The 7,521-nt window shown below is 37.7% G+C and overlaps 1 long non-coding RNA gene across 1 annotated transcript in view; it reads left to right on the top strand.

The window, feature by feature from the left end:
• The first annotated feature begins 696 nt into the window (after nucleotides 1-696).
• The window catches only part of LOC114014305 (uncharacterized), a 30,088-nt gene continuing 23,263 nt past the window's right edge, over nucleotides 697-7,521 (top strand). The window contains exon 1 of the long non-coding RNA XR_003557762.2: nucleotides 697-767. This is a non-coding gene — a long non-coding RNA (uncharacterized LOC114014305). The remainder of the gene's footprint in view (nucleotides 768-7,521) is intronic.

Here is a 7,521-nt window from a genome sequence, read left to right as displayed (position 1 = left end):
AAATGCAAAACAAGTCTTATGACCCATGTAAACTTCCAATTCGAGAGCACAATGCTGCAGGAGATCTCGTTAGTGTGCACTTACGTGGAACAGAAAGGGGAGTCATTTGAATAACATTAACATTGTATTAAGCAAGCCAGCCTTATCACAGCCGAATAAAATTGGGTGTCTGAGAGACAGCGTGCAGAAAGATGCAATTCTGAAATTATATTACATCAAAGTGGAGCTGTGCCTTCGGATCTACTCTCGTTACCTGGAAAGAGGTCAGTAACACTTGTACAGTCTTGGGTGGGAAATGCAACTCCTCAGCATTCTCCCTCATGCAAGACTGGTTTTATGAAAACTACCCCCACCCCAAAACACCCCAAATTTGTGACAGTGGTTTTCAATTGTTTCAGATAATGTTTGTGAAATAGCCTATTTTCAATGCTCTTGGTTCTTTGCTCTGGAGACCCTGACTTTCTCATGCTTGGAGGATTAGTTACAACCGATCACGTTAACACTGTCTTCAAGAAGGCGGAGTAGCAAAGAGGAGAACTAAAACATTGGTAGGAAAGATAGTTCTGCATTTTTCTGTTCTGGCGCAGAAACTGGAAAGGCTTTTCTTTCTCTTGCTGCCGGGGTTTCTGTTCAGGGCATTTAAATTCACGTTTCCTGTCATTTAACAGAAGGCATTAAGACTTTCTCTCCCTTTCCAGGTAATTGTCTCCAGGCTGGTTACTGAACTTCCTCAAGAAACAGGTTTTAAGTTTGACTTCAGTCATGAGGTAAGGCTTGGGTCTTCTGCATTTCAGGTGAGGAAGCCAAACACTAGGTCTTTGCCTAGATGGTGGTGTGGTTTGAGAGAACACAGTCTCCAAATGAACACATCCACATCTGTCCTAGAAGTGATACAAGCTGTGGTGTAATGAATCGGTGTCCCGTTGTGAAAGAGGTAACAAAGGTAGCAAAGGTGATGGTGTTGCCAAGTTTGAGATGGCATGTGTCGAGAAATAAATGTTGGGTACTTAGAGAATGTAATCATAAACCATGCAGAGGTTTGAGGGACTGGTGCTTAAGAAATAAGAGGATCCCTCGTGACTTTCCTCTTGCCAAGGCTGAAGATAAGACTGAAGCTAGGAATCTTTATTTCCACCCTTCTGTCTATCTACCATGCTAGTAATTCAATTAGGGGAACATAGATGTGCTGAAGACATTTATGCTAGAGTGATTAGCACTGTTCCTGTTACAATTAGGAGTAAGAAATGTTTACGAATGTCCTTGGAGTAAAAAGACCCCTAAGTAATTATTATAATTGCCCAAGAATTGCTTATAATTGCTGGACTTCCCAGAAATGCCTTTCAGAGGAAATCCGTGTAGCCAATTGTCTTACTGCCTTCTCAGATCAATATTATATTAGTCCCAGTGCACGGATATTCACAGGGCAAAGTAGCAAACTATTAGCATTTCATTAACAATATAACAATATACCACACTGCAAGACTATTACTCAAACGATTGATGAGCCAGGTAGGACATACCTTCAAATGTTTATGAAGAACTAGTAATCTCCTCCTCTTTTTCTTTCTTTTTTTTTTTTTCCCTATTCCTTTTCCTCACTGCCTTTCAGACAAGAATTTGCCATTTTTTTCAGATTTCCATACATTAAACTCTTCCACTGATAACAGAATAAGTGCATCAGGTCAGCAACAGTGTAATTGTTTTCAGTCTATTTTTCTGATGAGTTTTAATACTAATATGAAAAAAAAAATCAAACCCAACACCTTTGGGTTATATGTGGACTGATTTTTTTTTTTTTTTCTCTTCTTCCAGACAAATTTGCTGCAAATTAGTGTCAGGTTTCTAGGTGAAATATTTCATGGGCACTGTTGGGCTCCAATTTGTTTGCCCAAGTTCTTTGTAAGGGCTACTATCTGTCAGTGGGGCACTTAAGGTCTTCCAAACTCAGGCTCCATGTCAATTTAGATGAAACTGTAGCATCTTTCTGAACAATCTAGTCACTCATATGTCTGTTACAGAGAGGAAAAGAGGAATCGTATCAGTAACATGACCTTGCTGAAGAACCAGAAATAACTCAGAGATGGAGCCACTGGTTTAAAAACATATATAGATATCTGTATTAGGATCTAATTACTTAATAAATACAGTAGATGCCCTAAAGATCCATCAGTCCGCTAAAGCAAAGTGAAAGCAAGCAAAAAAGAGTTTTACTATTTACATTAATTGCCAGAATTAATACTCCAAAATTTTGTTCCTTTTTTCATGTTTAAGCATTTTCTACACATTCAGTTTTAGATTGGAAAAGGCCATGAGCATCCAGCACTTTCTATTTGACTTGAGGTTATTTATTCAGGAAATTATCTAAGATCTGAGGCTTTAAATTTTAGGCTTCTATCTTTCTAAAGACCAAGACATTTGGAAAATACAAATAGAGTGAGTATTTTTTTCAGTTGTTTTGCAGAGGAAATAATTGATTTGAAATCAAATCTGAATTTAAATGAATATGCTCTTTTGAAAAATTAATTAAAGTTACGTTTTTTTGCAAAAGTATTGACAAGAATATTGTCTTTCAGATCATTTAGCGGCTTTGCATCTTTTATAAGATTGTCCCAACAGCTGTGTTCAGGTCCATGAAATCACTGTGTTATCAGCATACCTTTGGGGTTTTGGCTGGTGCATATTTAAAATGGATTTTTCCTCAAATGTTAAGGTCATGGTTTTGCATGGGACAGAGACCCCAAGAGGTTAAGATGAAATGTACTGCAGGTGTCTTCACATGATTTTCTCTGTTTTACCACTGCAGATATAAAGCTTTATGAATCATGAACTGCATTTCAGGTATGCATTATAGAAACAGCCTCTGGCTGATAGAGATGGAGATAACAGATTATTTTTATTTATTTATATATATATATGTTGGTTTGATTGCTTTGCTGTACAGAGCGTTTGGGGCTAGTTGTATTACAGATGTCATTCTTCTATTTTACCAATGGCCACAGTTGCAATGTTCAAAATTCATTCTATTTTTTAGAATATAGATTTATTTTCTTCTGTGAGAACAGAACTGAGTCCCATATAATTGGAGTCACCTTTGCTGTGAGGGGTAAGTGAATAAGATCTCAGGCAGCAAATGGAAAAAACAGCCTATTACAGACAAATAAAAATTTAATGTATTTAATACACTGTATTGCCTATACCATATTAATAACTACCATTAAGAGGAGGAGTGTTCCTTGAGCCCGCTCTTAGACTGTAGCAATTTCCTCTTTCTATTCTTAAGAGTTAGTCCAAATAACAAATACATGGATAGGCTCAGATTTGGTATGAAATTAAGGAAAATGGTAATAGGGTGCTATTTGATAGCCTGATGCTTCCAACAGCAGTTAATCAGATGATTTAGAAGGTGATTCTGTAAAGTTGGAGGGCTGATCCTGTGACTGTGGCATCTGCACCAGAGTCTATATTCTGGACCAAGGCACTTGTACAAAGCCAAGAGCAAAAGAATATCTGCTATGTGACACCACTGAAACACAGCTGAGAAAAATGGAAGAAGATTTAAAAGTAAACACAAAACCGCCACCCCCTCAAAAAAACCCAAACCCAAACACCCCCCCCAAAAAAAAAACCAACCAAAAACCAAAACAAACAAAAAAACCCAACAAAAAAACAAACCACAAAAAACAAGCCACACCACAAAAAAACCCCTCAAAACATTGTCTCAGAGCATATTCCTCAATTAACTAAGAATGTCATGTTACCAGAAGAGATTCTTGTGTTGGCACTGAAAATTTCCTTTACCACTGGTTAAACCTATTCCAAGTTTTAAAAACTTTGACTGATCCCTCTTAGACATGGGCGTGATGGAGTTTGGTCAAGGTGGCTGCAGTGTGGCCCTGCAGGGGTGGTCAAGGCTGATGGGGCAGCACCAAGGGTGGTCTTTCACTGCACAGCTCCTCACTCACAGCTCTGCTGCTTTCGGGAAACCAGACTGTATGTGTCAACACCCTTACCAGCCCGCTTGGAAACTTTGACCGTAACTGGGATGAACATTTGGGTTTGGGAGGACTTTCCATTCAAGGAATGGACTAGTTCTGTTATGAGTATAGATGTACCAACATCCGGTGAGATATTTTCAGGATTAGGGTGTCCATGAGTAAACCTGTTCTAAAGTTTCTGTTGTGCCTTTTGTTTTTAAGTAAGTATTGTGATTCAGGCTCTAAACTCCTTATTCAGTGCAGCTGGGTTCCTGATCTCCCCATACCTTTCTGGGGATCCTAGTTGAAGCAGAACAGGTAAAATAGGCAGGTGCAAAAATAATCTTTTTAATTTCAGCTGCCTTGGCCTATTGTGAAGTATTCTTGGAGCCCTTGTGGCATCAAGGTGGGGAGGCTAATGATGCTGCTAAGGCTTACAGCTACGAGCTTATCTTTTTTCCTGAGCTGGAATTCAATGAATTCAGTACTCTGTCATTTTGTCTTATCTATCACCCTATGAGATTCGTTCAAATATATCACATTCATCACTGGTCACCACAGGCATCAGCTTCTTTCTGCTACTGCAAGGGATACGCATCAGAAACCAAGAAACAGGGAAGTGAAGGGGTTAAAGAAATCTAAGGATATTAGTGAAGGTGTCAGGAAAATTAATTTCATATTTGAGTTCTGGTTTTGTTTGCTAAGATCTCCAGGAAATGTTCGACATGTTATCTTAGCAATTTACACTTTTTTTGAATGTGATTTATCCTTATCCATTTACAGCAGAGTTCCCGCTGTTCACTTTATAGTTTTGTTTTTCGTTGTTTTGGTGAGATATGACATTAATTTGCCTTCACATCTTTTATTCATTTTAAGTATGCAAAATTCCTCTAAAATGTATTTCCACATGAATTCCAGAAAATACAACATATGATTTTAGTAAAGATTGGAGATATATATATACACACACATATATTATTAAGAAAGATAGGAATCTGTCTTGGAAGAAGATGTGACAATATTTGTATATCTTAAAGTCACACTTTAAAAAATTAAGGTGAAAGCATCTGTGAACCATAATATCTAACCTATTTGTAAACTGGTGGTTTTCCTGTTCATCCTAGAGCGATGCTTCGCATCTACCTTCACCAGTACTCACATGAAGGTTGCTTTGCAATGTGCAAGCATTCTTCCTGCTGACAGCTTACAGAATGACTTGACTCTTTGCAAATTGCAAAGGTCTGACCTGCAAGTATGGACATAAAGGTGCCCGTAATAAAAAGTGAATTTGCATGAGAGGAATAAATGAATGTATAAAACACAAAATACCACTCTACATTAAAATTGATTTACCACTCAAGCAAGTGCATAATTTCAGCTTTTATTTATGAGGTGTGTTATCAAATATACAATTCCTTTAATTTACAGTATTTGATGAGAATGTAGATCCTGTTTAAACCTGACTTAAACTGAATCTGATTAATTTGTTAAATATTCTGTGTTTTAATGCTTAATTTCATATGCTGCATGAACTGAAAATCATTGTTATATTTTCTGAAACTGATAGCCAGAATTTTCTAGTGTAAGGTCATATTTCGGCCTTTTGTGTAAGCATAAGTCACCCATAAACTCTTACTGAGAGACACCCAGCCCATTTCTATAATTATCCATGTGATATTAAACAAACCCAAAGCAGCATCAAGATAGTAATGGAGTTTTTTTTTACTGTTTGTACTAAACTTCTACGTAAGTAATAATTTTATGTTGCACTTTAACAAACCAATAGAAAACAGCCGAGCATAATGTTTTCAAGTATTTTTCTGCCATTCTATTTTCATTAACTTCAGAAGAAAAACGGAATTTCAATGGCTCACAAATATTTGTTTGTTAGGGAGAACAGTTTGGGTGTCAAGGTTTGTGACAGGTGTAAATTGAATGATTCCATACAGTCTTAAAAATGACTCAGCCACAGCATCAAATCCCTTGTTAAAAGGTTCAGAAAAATTCAGAGCAACCTAATTTAGCATCACTTTAGAAACCTTTACCTTTTCACTAAAATTGATGAACAGAGGAACGATGGTGGATCTGTCATATCCATGCTACTTTCACTGGAAAGCTATTATACTCATAGAAATTGTCCTAGCGCCTCTCATTACTCAAAAAGCAGAATCTTTGCGAGTGTTCAGCCCTTCAAAACACAGCAGACTTTTCCCATAAACCAAATACCATAAATATTTTTCCATAAGATCCCGTATTGTGATGGTTATCTGAAGTATCTGCAAGAGCTTAAGACTTCCAAGCCAAATATATGACCAAAAATATCCTTGTCAACTTCACCCATATCAATTTCATCCTCGGCTCGACCTACAAATAGTACGACTGCTGGCAGTCTGAGCTTGCTTTCCGGTATATGTGTCTCTATTCCCAAGGAAAGAGAGGAAACGGCTTCTAAGAATGGCATCGCAACACACACTGTGCAATGCATGGGTGGCAGCCTCAGCAGATGAATTGAACATAGTCCTCTTTCATGAGTTTTGCTACAGATTTAGTAACCAATACCCTCTGACTGATCTATCTGGAATACCTGAGCGCCTCGACCACCTTTCAAACACCGTGAGAAATGTGGTATGAATCGACAGATTACAATATACAGAAGACAACACAGATGAAGCTGTCAATCTGAACAGAGAGAACCATCCTCTGAATACAGCACACGTGCTCTGATACACTGCTGATGCCTTGTCTGCTGCTGAACCAAACCTAAGAGCACGCTGAACCAAACCTAAGAGCACTTGACACCCCATGTGTCAAAATGGCAAACAATGATGCTTCTCTGAAAACACACTGCAGCTGTGAACATGACATCTGACGTTACAGACTCATAGCAGAAATATAAAAGCCCACCAAAGTTTCTCCCTTGTTAGTAGGTGCCATGTTGTACCAGTATGTATATGGAAGATGTCCAGGTGGTTCCAACCCTTACAGCAAGACCAAGACTTGGAATCATCCCTCCTCACTCACTCTTCAGAAAAACTCATAGTCAAAAATAAAACTCATCTTCTACCCATTCTTATTAGGCCATGATGTTACATCTTATAAATGACCATTCCTTCTTCTGTTGCTTGTCTAGTATTTTCAGTGTGCCATGTGTTAATCCTGTTAGCTTCTGGGATCCAGTGCAATGGTTATTGAAATGGTATGGCTCGTAACATCAGGAAGCAGTAAAAATTCATGGCTTTCAGTTAAATTTTAATGTGACCCATATTCATCCATATGCTGATTCTGTAGATCACACGCTACAGATGCTTATAGGCTACGTCATTCAGGATGTTGTGAACATTTCCAGGACTTTAAAGAGAAATAGATGGAAAATTACAGCTTTCATTTACTTTTGTGAGATATTAAAGCAGTTTGTAAAAACAAATTACAGCAATCTCCCATTCCCTGTTCTTTTTAACCTGAACAAAAATTTGAGATTGCCATGTATTAATTTGGTGAATAAAATGTCAGTGCAATTGTGCTTTACAATGCCAATTAATCTGCCTTT

This window comes from Falco cherrug, chromosome 1, assembly GCF_023634085.1.
Source record: "Falco cherrug isolate bFalChe1 chromosome 1, bFalChe1.pri, whole genome shotgun sequence".
Lineage (NCBI taxonomy): Eukaryota > Metazoa > Chordata > Aves > Falconiformes > Falconidae > Falco > Falco cherrug.
Note: the sequence above shows the minus strand (reverse complement) of the source record. Positions and strands in the feature narration are given on the sequence as shown.